The sequence below is a fragment of the Micropterus salmoides genome, unplaced genomic scaffold (genome assembly GCF_014851395.1).
Source record: "Micropterus salmoides isolate LMB-PRFRI ecotype aquatic unplaced genomic scaffold, ASM1485139v1 Ms_hic_scaffold_22, whole genome shotgun sequence".
Classification (NCBI taxonomy): domain Eukaryota; kingdom Metazoa; phylum Chordata; class Actinopteri; order Centrarchiformes; family Centrarchidae; genus Micropterus; species Micropterus salmoides.
The window spans coordinates 5,605,171-5,618,528 of NW_024041373.1; the positions used below are offsets into that span (position 1 = coordinate 5,605,171).

The window sequence follows — 13,358 nt, forward strand, 5'->3', positions numbered from 1 at the left end:
GAGCATGCGACGTGGTTGACCTAACCTCTTACGGCGCGCTTTACGTAACTTACTGGCTATAAGGTATATGGCTCGTCATATAGGATACAATATGCGGGAAGCAGCACAGTCTATGGGGAAGACGCTGTGAGGACACAGAAAACCACTGTCGTATTATTTTGCCATACATTGCAATTTGATGCTAAAATTGTACTGCGCGTTAGCATTTCTTTGTGCTCGGTAACCCTGCGGACACGTTTTTAAAGCAGTTAATTTAACACATTCGCTGTCATTTCATTAGAGTTGTTCAATCCACCGTAGTCCTTTCGTGCTTAAGTATAAAACATAAAAGTTAGCGTGGAGTTGGTGCAGTAGGGCTCAAAGAAAACGGTGAAAACACATACGGAAGTAGTGTGTTCACGGCTGCTTGTTTATAAACCCAGCTACGGTCGAAACAGAGTGAGCTCCAGTGGCGCAATCGGTTAGCGCGCGGTACTTATATGACAGTACGTTGCAGAGCAATGCCGAGGTTGTGAGTTCGAGCCTCACCTGGAGCAGTGTTTTGATACTCAGTGACTGCAAGATTATGCGAATAAAGTTTATTTTGTATTACAAATACCATGAAACCTATTCACAACGGGACGCCGGTGCTGTCTCATTGTGACCAATCAGCCCTTATCCAGAGTAAGTGCACGTACTTTCGATATGAAGTAGTCTACAAGGGCACTCTTACAAATAAACTGCAAGACAGTGGGATTATTATAGTGATGCTACAGAAAAATACTATAAAACAGGCCACAGTAAGGTTCCTTAAATTCACTTACTATGGACACAACGTCAGTACATATCCATTTTAAACATATTGGGAAGCAATAGAAAATATGTATACTATTTTCATATTTGACACCAACATTTCCTTTGGCCAAAGACATATTATCCATCACCCCTCAAAACAACATTATATTGAAGTAACATGTAAGATATGACTTATGGTATTATTTACAGTACAAACCAGTATAAAAAGTAGTATTTCAGTTTTACCATAAACAGGGGGCAGTATTGCTCCAAATCTGAAAAGATCAAGTCTTTGAACGTGTGGTGAAATAACACCACACTTACAATTGGTTATATGCTGACTTTATATTTCCATCTTAAAATAATAGTTTACAAATTGTATAAAATGGATGTCAAATTGGTAAGTGGCATCAAACCCCACATTTTGCATGATGTGTGATTTGATATCCATTTTCAAATAGTTAAAGATGGATATTTAAACTCTCATCATGCCATCTTTGAAGAAAATAATACTTCAAGTCGTATCACATATAAGTAAAATTATTTGTCTCTTTGTAAATTTGACACAGACAAAGTTCTGTCAATCGACATCTGCTTTTTTATCACTTCAGTTTCCAGGAGACTCACTTTTAAACTGGGACCAATTTTTTCAGTTAAAGAACTATGGCATATAGTAAAATTCATCTTCTAAACACCATAACATGTTTTAAAGTCACATGAGGACTGCAAAAATGATTTTTCATGCAAGTGATTAGATCATGAGTGTTATAATATTCAAGAGATCATTGACCATGACACTTTGCTGATCTGCCACTAGGGGTCGTTGTTGTCCACTGTTTCGACGCGCCCGTCTTTTTTTCTCCCCCTGCTGACTGCTTGAATATGACTGGCTGTGTCTGCTGTTTGAATGAAAACAGTTGGCTTTGCTTTTCCTACTTCTGCACTCTTTGTATTCCTTGTGTGTGTTCTCATCTCTCACCCATTCAGTTATGTTTTTATGCAAGCCAGCTTTATTATCTGGGGGGAAATGCCGCAAGACTTACACATATGGACTATTGCACATCGGTCTGAATAGATTTTAAATTTTTATTTATTTATGTAGGCTGAGAACAATCTGATTTTTAGAGGTTGTCATATGGTTACTCTGACATATGAGTTTAATGAGCAGGAGTTTCTTTTCATTTTGCATGCTGCCCATTAAAACACTCCAGAGTAGTTTAGGAGAAGAGTTATGGAGTTTTGATGGATGGAAAGATGGATACATATAGGTGGATCTAACATGATTCAAACTTCATTTCAGCACACACTCACACACTGGTTTCAGCAGTCTTAACCTTAACATGGATGAGTAAGATGCATATTATTGACTGTCACATGCTCCAGCACAGGGCTAATGTAGAAAACAGCCTGCTTTGAGACTTCAACTTGCTCCGTTATGATCACTTGAGGCCAGATGCAATGTGCATGAGATCACCACTTTCGAATGTGTGTGTGTGTGTGTGTATGTGCATGTATAAGAGTGTTGGTTTGGGGTGCAAAGACTACTCGATTACCCTCTCAAGTAAGGAGTATATAGTTTAGAATAGTAGTTTAGTTTACAGTTTATTTATAAGTGTGCACTGGTGAAAGCTCACACACGACATACCCAGTCTCATCTGATCTAACGAACATAATGTCAGAATTTCAGACATTTTCATTGCTGTCCCTATCATCACCGTACCATACTTGTTTGTTCAAACATTTGCAGGAGAGCCAGTGTTGTCTTTTCTCCCCCTCTTTCCATAGCTGACTTCTCTCTCCTAACTTGACTCCCAGCGTGAACCAGACTTCTCAGTAGGTACTTTGATACTTATTTGTATACATGTTAGAATAAATGTAAAAGTGCAGTCAAAGTAATATAAAAGTATGAATCAGTTATCATTAGAAGAAAACACCATTAGCATACTGCATCAGATATGATTAAGATGAGAGGAATGGTGATGCAGAAACACTTAAGAAAAAGAGTATGCTAAAGCTAAATTTGAAGTAATATTTAAATTAATCTATCACTCAGCCTGGTACTTATAGAAGTGTTAGCATTAAGTCTACTGTCACATAGAAAATGCAAACATTTTAGTATGTATGAAACCTACTGTCTCTCAACATATGCTGAAGTGTTGCTCCAGTGTTTGCATAGAGGTCGTTGTCTGTAAATGTGTCATTTTCAAAATCTTAGCATAGAGTTTAGTGTTTCTCCAGTTTTATGCTTAAGTGTTAGCATGGAGCCTTTTGTGTCTTCTTTCAGTCAATGTGGTACAGACAAAAGGTGTTACCATATTATTATGCAGTGAGAGTTTACTTTCTCTCAATATAGTGTGTGCAAGTGTTAGAGCATACCGTTTCTCAATATAGCTATGCTAAAGTGTTAGCATGGAACCTACTGTCATTCGACACTGTGTATGATAAAGTGAATCAACTTTATCACAACACAGCACATGTTTTAAGTGTTAACATGGAGCCTTGACTGTCAATTTATTGTTTGCTAAATCCTCAAGAACTGCATGAAGATGAATAGTTTTGTGTCCATTTTCACTTCACTTAACAGGCCAACCTACCAAAAAACTCTTTCCTTCACAACGAGATTTTTTCCAAATTCCTGTTGGTCTCAAACCCAAGCAATGGTGACATTGGTTCCTTAAATAAAATGTGCACGGTGTACTAACAGCGGTATACCAGTAACACACCACACATCTTTTTTGTCATTATTACATCAGGGGTTAATGTTGGTTATACAGTAAGGTTCACATCAACCGGCACATTCCACTTGGGATGCATTCTGTCTGTCTGTGAAGTATGTGGGTCATCGTGTCTTCAGCTGTACAATAGCTTTGGTTTGTTATGATTTGAATATACAGCCCGCAGACCCATTTCATTCTAATGGAGAGGGGTAATCTGGGTCTGTGCATGAGTATGAGTGATGAGTGTAATTAAAGGAGAGAAAATGTTTGATGGGAAAGGAAGAGTGGGAGAAAGAGAATGAGAGACACTGTGTGATGAAGGAGAGACCTGAGAACAAACAGAACCTAAAAGCACTGTAACTGCATGTCTGTAGGTGTTAGGACTGCTCTCATATCTCTGCCCTGATCAGGCCTACAGCATTAATCACCTCCTCTCATTAGCTGTGTTTATGCACACACACCACTGCAAAATATTGTAAATCAGCGTAGTTGCTTTCCATTAAAATACCACATTTATCACCAGCACTTTTATTTGATCACTTAAATATACACTTGCCATGAATGCAAACCACCAGTAATGAAGCCTTAATTTACCTGCTACCAACTTTAGATTAATTGCTTCTATTCCCACAAGAGCACTTTGTGTCAAAATGATTGTGGGGGGATATACATGCATTGAAATTCCCTCAGAATTGAGCAAAAACGGATAATGCAACCCACAACTTCCAGCTCTAATGCAGCATTTCAGTGTTTTGAAAGGTGTCCTGCAACAGTATATTAAGATCTGTAGATCCAAGTCCGCCCCCAGCCTGTTACTAACCATAGAGCTATGTGTTACAAGCTATAATTCTCATGTGTCTTTGGTTAGCACTCGCTATCTAGCTGTCTGACAGCTCCAGGCCCAGCTGTTATATATTGTGGCCCGTAGGCTCTGGTCATTACGTGTGAAGGTATAATTATTATCATTATTGTAGAGTTTTTTTTTTAACCTTCCACTGCTCTGAGCGACTTTACTGATGAAGCGCCTGTCAAGTTCCCAAAAGGAAGTGATGTCATTTTGCCTGGCTGCACACCAGCAAACTTTGAGGAGAAAGGTGTGTCTCGTCAGAAGTGGTGTGTGTGTGTGCTTATGTGTATTGGATAACCTACGGCAAGGGAGGATGAAGCTTTTGAGAAAGATGTGTGATAATGTTTGTTCTTAGGAAGCCAATTATGTGACTGTTCTTCATGGGAAGTGTGTGAATTTTGGGGTCATCTGGTGAAGAATTCCCAGATGTGCCATTACATTTTCACTTTCTCAGGAAAGCTGTGAATGTCTCCCACACTTCATCATCATATTTAGCAGCGACTGGTCAGGATAGCATTGTGTGTGTGTGTGTGTGTGGTGTGTGTAGGTAATTGTTGTGTTACCGTCTGTTCACAAGGCACTCAGCTTTGCACTATAGGTCAGTCAACTCAGCATGAGCTAAAGTGTTAGCATACAGCCTACTGTCTCATGGAGCATGGAGTCTATTGTCTGTCTATGTGGTGTTTTCAAAATGTATAAACAGTGTACTGTCTCTCCAATCGTGCTCTAAAGTGTTAGCATGGAGTCTTTAGCGAGGAGTCTCCTCTGAGAAGCTCAACTTTATGCAAATGGTCTCGGACGCAATTTGAGCAACAAAAACCATGACACAATGACAGTGAACATACTTTTTATGATGGCAGCATTTTCTGTGCTGACACTTGACACAGAATTAGCAGAATGCTAAAGGGAAATGCTACAAGGTAGTCTACCTGATATGGATTTGATTTGCCGAAGCTGGAGGCTTTTGTTTTGCACTGCGTCAAAAGATGAGATCAACTCATCTGCCCTGTGTGTTTTTGCCAGAGCCCTCTCTGGAGCAGTTGTCTCAAAGAAATGAATGAGAAGGCTGTGTCTTGTGGCGTAGTGCTATTCTCAGTCATACCACCCCAAATCAACAACTTCTGCCAAAGTTCCACTAATCGATGCTTGCAGTGGGTGAATGTAACTAACAATTATACTTTTACTTTACAATTCAGAGAGAAATATTATAATTTTTACTGCACCATATTTATTTTACAGCTTTAGTTACTAGAACTTTGCAGACTACAATTTTATGTACAAAACATGATAACAATGCATCATGTTTTACATCTTCATCATGTATGTAAAATATATCAAACCCAACAGTATATAAAATAGTTCAAATAAGTTCCACTTCGACCAGATGCTAATTACACAGTGTACTTACTTTTACTTGTAATTGAGTGTTTCCGTAGCCTGGTATTGCTACGTTTACTTTGTCAAGTTCTACAGAGACTAAAAATAAATCAAAGGTTGCTGGTTACTGTAATTTGTGCTGTGCATTCTCACTCAGGAGTAATGAAAAGTGAGTACAGCAGCAGGTGGCAACTGGAAACTTGTACAGTTTTCCAAGTTTTACATGCACTGAACACAGTGCTGAGCCTGAGGAGCCAGATGCACTTAAGAAGTGGAGTGTCCACAAGTGTGTGCGTCGAGGACAAGGGTGTGTAAGGCCAGTTGGCTGTCTTCCCTGCTGCACCTCCTTAACCTAATTAAACATCCCTCCAACAGCCTGGCTTGTTTGCCAACTCCAATCACACACACATACGTACACACACAGACACAGTCTTCCTGGAAATTACAATGTATTTAAAGGATTTGCAGCACTCTGCTCTTCATCTACTGCCACTTGGGTCAGTTACGCAACATGTTGTATGAATCAGTGTGGGTGTGAATGTAAAGGTGCACATCACCGTACTCATTCCCTTGTTTTATATGCAGGAAATTTGTACTTAGATCTTTGCAACAAAATATTGCAGTGTCCTATAACTTCCAGGAAACTTGGACTTGAAAGGCCTTCCCTTCTGCAACTTCCTAAATCTTCCCAGCAAGGTTTAAGGCTTTCATTTATCAAACTGCAATGGGAGTATTATCATCCCAGCTAGACATTTAGTTTGTGTCCCTGCCTCCACCCCTCTCCCGTCCCAGGGTTCTGGGCTAGAGGGGCCTTGTGAACAACCACATCCTCTATAAGGCGCCTGCCCATCCAGATATATGTCACAAATAATCTGGGGAGTGCTAGGAGTGTGTCTGATTTATGTGTGCGCAGAGCCCTCTGGAAGAGGAAGAGTGTGTGACCTGATGGAGGGCCAGGATCCCTAAAAGGGTCCTTCCTAAATTTCTGAGCCAAGCAGTATTCTTGGCTTGACTGACCTGAACTCATCACAGAAAGAGAGAGGAGAGATTTTATATGTTAATACCAATGTGTATTTGTCTTGCTTTCAGGCTTGTCTCTCTGACTGTTTCTCTGTCTTTTCCCATGAACAGTTTGCACGTGCAAATAAACACACACACACACACACACACACACACACACACACACACACACACAGTTTAAAATCTCACGATTTGACCATTCTTTAAACATCTGCTTCTGCTACAACAGACACTGACATAAACACACACATGCGCTTCCCTCTGGTCTCCATGACTTGTGTATTTGCTGCTTTGTTGCTACGATAAACACTATAATCTTCATTTTGGCATGAGCCAGGTGCGTTTCATCAATCCTCCAAATACTTAATATGGAATCAATGACTTATAATGCGTCCATTGTGTCCATTTTTGCGCACTGCGTAACAATCACAGTATGAGTCACATGCAGATGGTATAATTACCAGAATCATGACCTTTGATAAAGGAAGCAGACTCTCTGATCCTGTGCCAGTGTGATTGTGTACGCTACCTGCTTGGCCAGCTTAATGTCACCGGGACTGGAAAAGGAGGGAAGGCAGCCTGAGTAGTGTGTTGGTGTATTTAGTTTGTGTGTGAGAGAATGTGTACATGTGTATTTGCTTGTGTTTATCTAAGCAAATATTTTATGAGTTTTTATGAATGAACGCAATGAATCTGTTTTTCCTCTGATGTTTATATGTGTTTTTTGTGTATTAAAAATGACATCATAACTAGGAGGGGGTCAAACTCGTCTATTAGGTCTTATATCACATATCTATCTATTTGTTCTGCAGATTGCTTTCAGTATCCCTGTGGCTGCTGAGCGATTGTTAGCAAACATTACAGTTTCACAGACTGACAGAATTAGGCTCTGATTGGCCAACATGGCTTAACGGCTAGGGTCATATCGCTGACTGGTGGTTTGGCATGCTCTTGACAGCGCTTGATCGCGTGTTTTTGCGTTTTCATGTAGACAGAGATTTCTTTTAAACAAAGGAGGAAAAACTCGGGTTATAAAAATACCCATGTCCGTGTGGACTAGACCTCAGTGTATGTAACTGAATGCATGCTAAATGCAAAAATACAGGCACTGACCCATATTCCTCCCTCTCTCTGTCTTATGTGTTCTGCACATGCCTATATCAGCATAACACATAGGCAGACAGGGCACATGCGTATGTAGGTGTGTGTGTGTGTGTGTGTGTGTGTGTGTGTGTGTGTGCATTAGTCCTGGGTGTTGTGTGGATCTGTCGGCGCCCAGCCTATCGCTCCCTGTGGGCACATGAAGGGCGGTATGGTGGCTGGGGGCTGGGAGCTGCTGACATGACCGCCCAGTTCAAAGAGATAGAGCAAGAGATGCAGGGGGCGAACGAACAGAGCAGCTTTTATATTCACCTTGGCCGAGCCTGGGAAAACTCTGGATTCCCCCCGTGTTCGCCTGTGGTTACAGGCAGGGAAGCAAGTGGACTTACAGGTGCGGCACAGTGCTGCTCAGGCTCTGTGCTACGCCATAATCTGTCATCTGTTGAAAAATCTCAACAATATCCCATGTATTTCACTGAGAGCTAAGGGCTGGTGGAAAGCACGGAGTGTAGTGTAGTGTGGTGTGTGACAATGCCACACGCCGGCCAGTCTAAAAAGTATAAAAGGTTATCTTGATCTTTCCATCAGTTGCTAATGATGCTGTTCCTTTTTGTGAGAGGCTGAAAATCAAGTCTTCTGACCTCTATCCATGCCAATTGGGTGCATGTTCTGTTTATTGGTGTACTTTCCGTATTTGCAAATTAAAAATGAATGTCATTTTCTCTGGTTTCCATTAACAGACTATTAGTAGTAACAGTAATTACAGGTAAAGAAAAACATTATTTTTAACTCCAGGGACCAGGGAGTTTTATTTTTCTTATCAATTAAAAAGTCCTCAAGCAGTCAGTAGTAGCTTGAAATTACTATAAATTCTCTGACAGCCTTTATCAACCTCACTCAAATGCAGAGAGAACCAAGGTCTTTAATTACAGTACAGTAATAATTTCCCCTGATTTATAAGAACATTTTTCCTGTTTTCTGATCTGTGTCAGTTTTAATTTGGTGTTGAGGGGGATTGCAGATGCAAACTGAACTCTTGCTCCATGTTTACCCGTTGTCTTGATAAATTCAGTATAATTTACATTTCCTCTGCAGTGATTCCATCAGTACAATGACAGAGTCATGTCATTTTCACTAGTGATGGGAATTACGGCTCTTTGTAGGGAGCCAGACCTTGTGGCTCTGTTCCTTTCCGAGAGCCTCTTTGGCCTCCCAAACAGCTCTTCATTTCTGCAGGTCACTGCCTGAGTTATTTTCTTATTCGTTGCAAGCTTCTTCATCTGCAATACATTGGAATATTTCGTAATAGTGATAATTAAAAAGTGTGATATGTCAGCTCCCGTCATTCACTAAAAAGAGCCGAATCATACAGCCAGCTCATTTGCGACCAATGCATTTACTAATACTCACCACTCTGCTGTTCTTACTTTTAAAACAGAATTACTCATTCAGTAATTCTTTCAATATGCTTCCATTTTTTTTGCACAGTTAAGTTACTGTTATTGAAACTTCATGTACTGATGTTTAACATTGAAAAACCTTCCAGTGTCTCAAAAGGCATGATCCCTCCCATTCCTAGCAGGCTTTTAATTTGCAACATGTAGGCTACAGGAAGAGTTCTGTTTATGGTAACTTAGGAACAGTTGAAATACAGCAAAGGTGAGGTTTCTGTTGGACACACAAATTATCTGTACTCTAATATTAAAATTTGTTTATAATAAATTCACCCTTTTTTCATTTTGACATATGCTGTACTTTATATCAGTGGCTCTCAAACTAAACTGACACAAATGAAATGTTTTATTACAGAAAGTATATGAAATATATTCCAGGGGTCCTTCAGGAGGTTCCAGGGGGTCCCCAGAAAAAAGTTCCACCCATAAGAAACATAGTGACTGAACACATAACTATTTTGGTCATAGATTTCATGCACTTTCAGGAATAAAACATCTAAAAGCCAATCTCCAATCAGATGGGCAATCCTGGGACAAAATCTTGTCAAATGGGGGGTCTAATTTGTGTCAGTTTAGGGGTCCTTGATGTGAAAAAGTTTGAGAACCACTGATATATTCTTTCACTGTGCTCCTTATGGGTGGAATTATAGTGAAAATAAATGATTCCCCTTTTCGCTGGGGACCCCCTCAAGCACCCCTGGTGGTCCCCTGACCTCACTTTGAGAACCACTGCTGTATATAATATGTGTATGGTTAATATACATTTATTTATATATTCATTGTTTTGTATTTAAATGCTGTACATTTTAATATTATGTAGAGCCATAGAATGCAAACACATGCTACTCATGCCAAGTCCTACCCATTTTACCCCTCACTATGGTCTCTTTTCATCATCATCCTCATCTTTCTGTGCTCCCTGTGGCTCCATGTAGCACCATTCTTCTCTGCCCTATAAACAGGTTGGCTATCACCTCCCAAACTCCACGCTTAGAGCTTATAACCTGCAGTCCATGCGCTCACACCTGGCTGTAGATACTGTTATACTTGTTTCTCTGCCATCCTGCCCTGCCCCAAAGCTGCAGAACAACCCCCCCCACACCCCCCCAGCAGCCACACACAAATTAGCCTCCAGGATCTTTATTTTTCTTATATTTTTAAACTCTAACGTACTTTTTTCTGACACCTTCCTTAGGGCTGACTAAGATAACACTTGTTGCTGGAGCGGGCTTACGTGTACATTGGCAAGGCCAGGCAGGTGTCACTCAGCAGGCCCTTGCTGTTATATTAATAGTGTTTTATGTATCGCCGCAGACGGCTATGAATGTGGCTATTCAGCTTAAGTTGCAAGGAAGGGTTGGAGAGTAAAGCGAAGGAAGCTGTGTGTGTGTGTGTGTTTTGTAGGACTGGCAAAGGTAGGCTGGTATGCTGCGCCAGTTTCTGATTTGAGTAGTAATCGGGTGTGGGGGTGTGTGTGTGGGGGGGGGGGGTTAGTTGTTAGTGCATGTGTGAAGGGAGGGGAAAGGCTGACATCAGTCCTTCCAGTGCTGAGGGGGTTGTTGCTGTTGCCATTCTCAGCCTGGAAGAACTGGAGCTACAGCAAACATTTCTATGGAACTTCACATCACAGGGGCTCTGTCATTTCCTACTGTAGACACACACACCCACAGATAAACACACTAAGGGAGACTCAAACGCACACATGGTGAAATACAGTCACACAGACTGGCATACACATTCTCACACATACGTAAGCATGAAAAAACCAACACACTTCACACAATCACACACACACACACACACACACACCAGCAGATAATTTCCAGTTTAATTACAGAGCAAAGGGCTGACACTGCCGCATTATCACTCCTGGTGAAACGGGCAATTATGGCTCAACATTAGCTGTAAATCTGCCCATATTAATAAGGTAAAGCTGGGCTGGGGGTGCAGGGGTTACAGCTCAGTGTGTGCGTGTGTGTGTGTGTGCATGTGTACAGCACGAGTAGGCACTTGCTTGCACATGTTGCCCAGACTCGGGGCTTAAACACATTAGGCTGCATGCAAAGAACATGCTTTCAGGGGAAATTTATGATGCCTGACAGCGCAGTGCGGGCGAAGCAGTCATTTTCACTGAATGGAGTTTAAAGGTGCAATCTGGCATTTATTTGACCATCCACACTCCCATGTGCATTTAAAGGTTTTGGACTTAGTAGCTGATGGGAAGTAAGCCTTCTTTAAAACTTTGTTAAGCCATAGTAACTCGATACAAATGTTTGACATATGAACCAACCTTTGATGCACTTTATCAATCTTATTTGGCCTTGTAAGAATGGAAGTACATTTAAAAGTTACAAAGTTGAAACAAACACTGTAACCGAAGTAGCTGACAATGATTCAGTGGGGAAATCATATGCTAATTTTATGTTGTGCTAGGCAATTTATTTCAGAAGCTTATCAAGGTCGTTATCAAGGTGATGGATACTGCTTGGTTTGTTAGTGCTCCTGGCTGTTGTAGAGACGTTATGTTCACCGGAGTGAAGTGAGGCCAAGGTTGAACAACCTATGACCGTTGGTGACTTCCGCGCACAGTGCGCAGAAGTCACCAACTTTCTGCAGAGTCAATAGCTACAGACCTCCAAACATCATGTGACCTTCGGATTAGCTCAAACGCAGTGCGTAGAGAACTTCATGGAATAGGTTTCCATGGCCGAGCAGCTGCATCCAAGCCTTACATCACCAGGTGCAATGCAAAGCGTTGGATGCAGTGGTGTAAAGCACACCGCCACTGGACTCTATAGCAGAGGAGACGTGTTCTCTGGAGTGACGAATCACGCTTCTCTGTCTGGCAATCCGATGGACGAGTCTGGGTTTGGCACTTGCCAGGAGAACGGTACTTGCCTGACTGCATTGCGCCAAGTGTAAAGTTTGGTGGCGGGGGGATTATGTTGTGGGGTTGTTCTTGATGGCTTGGGCTTTGTCCCTTAGTTCCAGGAAATGAACTGTTGTTTTGGACAATTTCATGCTCCCAACTTTGTGGAAACAGTTTGGGAATGCCCCCGTCCTGGTCCAACAGGACTGTGCACCAGTGCACAAAGCAAGGTCCATAAAGACATGGGTGAGCGAGTTTGGTGTGGGGAACTTGACTGGCCTGCACAGTGTCCTGACCTCAACCTAACAGAACACCTTTGGGATGAATTAGGGCCAAGACTGCGCGCCAGGCCTTGTCGTCCAACATCTGTACCTGACCTCACAAATGGTCAAAAATTCCCATGAACATACTCCTAAACTTTGTGGACAGCCTTCCAGGAAGAGTTGAAGCTGTTATTGCTGCAAAGGGTGGGCCAACTCCACATTAAATCCAACATATTAAGAATGGGATGTCACTAACCTTCATGTGCATGTAAAGACACGCGAACCAAAACTTATGGTAATATAGTGTAGCTAGTGAAGCTACAAGCTACTCTTCACTGGAAGTAGGTAACTACAGCAACACACTTATGTTAAAAGTAACAGGCTACGCAACAAACTATACATGAGATCTAATCTAATACACTGAAGCCATTTTACATCAAGAAACATCTACTGTAATACAATAAATAAATGCACTCATTATTTTGTTAGTTCTTTTTGGTTGCTTTCAGTCAACCTATCCCACTGCTCAGAGGAAAAAAGCTTGCTACTTATGGGATTATTTTCCTATTTTTATTCAAGAGCATGGTCTTTCAATTTGCAAGCATGACTTATTGATGTCACGTTCAGATTTTTAATGCTTTCCCTCAAAGCCCTGCCCCCGCACTCAAACATCCCCTGCTTGCGCTTTGATATGCTCTGCTTCTGCTCAAACTGTGTGCTTGAACTCAGATATGTTGCCTCCAGCTTCATCCCTTCTCCCCGTGCTCAGGCTGTTTCTCGTAAAACGTTTTCTCTCAGATAAAAAATCTGAGAGCAATAACCCTGTCAAAATCCCTCAACCGATACAATGCCAGGTGTAGTGTTGACCAATGAAATGATCCCCGCCTCGTGCCCCCCAGAGGAACGCAAAATTCAAGAAGACACAAATGAGCTACT

At 41.4% G+C, this 13,358-nt stretch overlaps 1 non-coding gene across 1 annotated transcript; it reads left to right on the forward strand.

Moving 5' to 3' along the window:
• Nucleotides 1-442: 442 nt before the first annotated feature.
• Nucleotides 443-536, forward strand: trnai-uau. The gene is made up of 2 exons: nucleotides 443-480; nucleotides 501-536. It is a non-coding gene; the product is annotated as a tRNA-Ile (tRNA).
• Nucleotides 537-13,358: the final 12,822 nt, after the last annotated feature.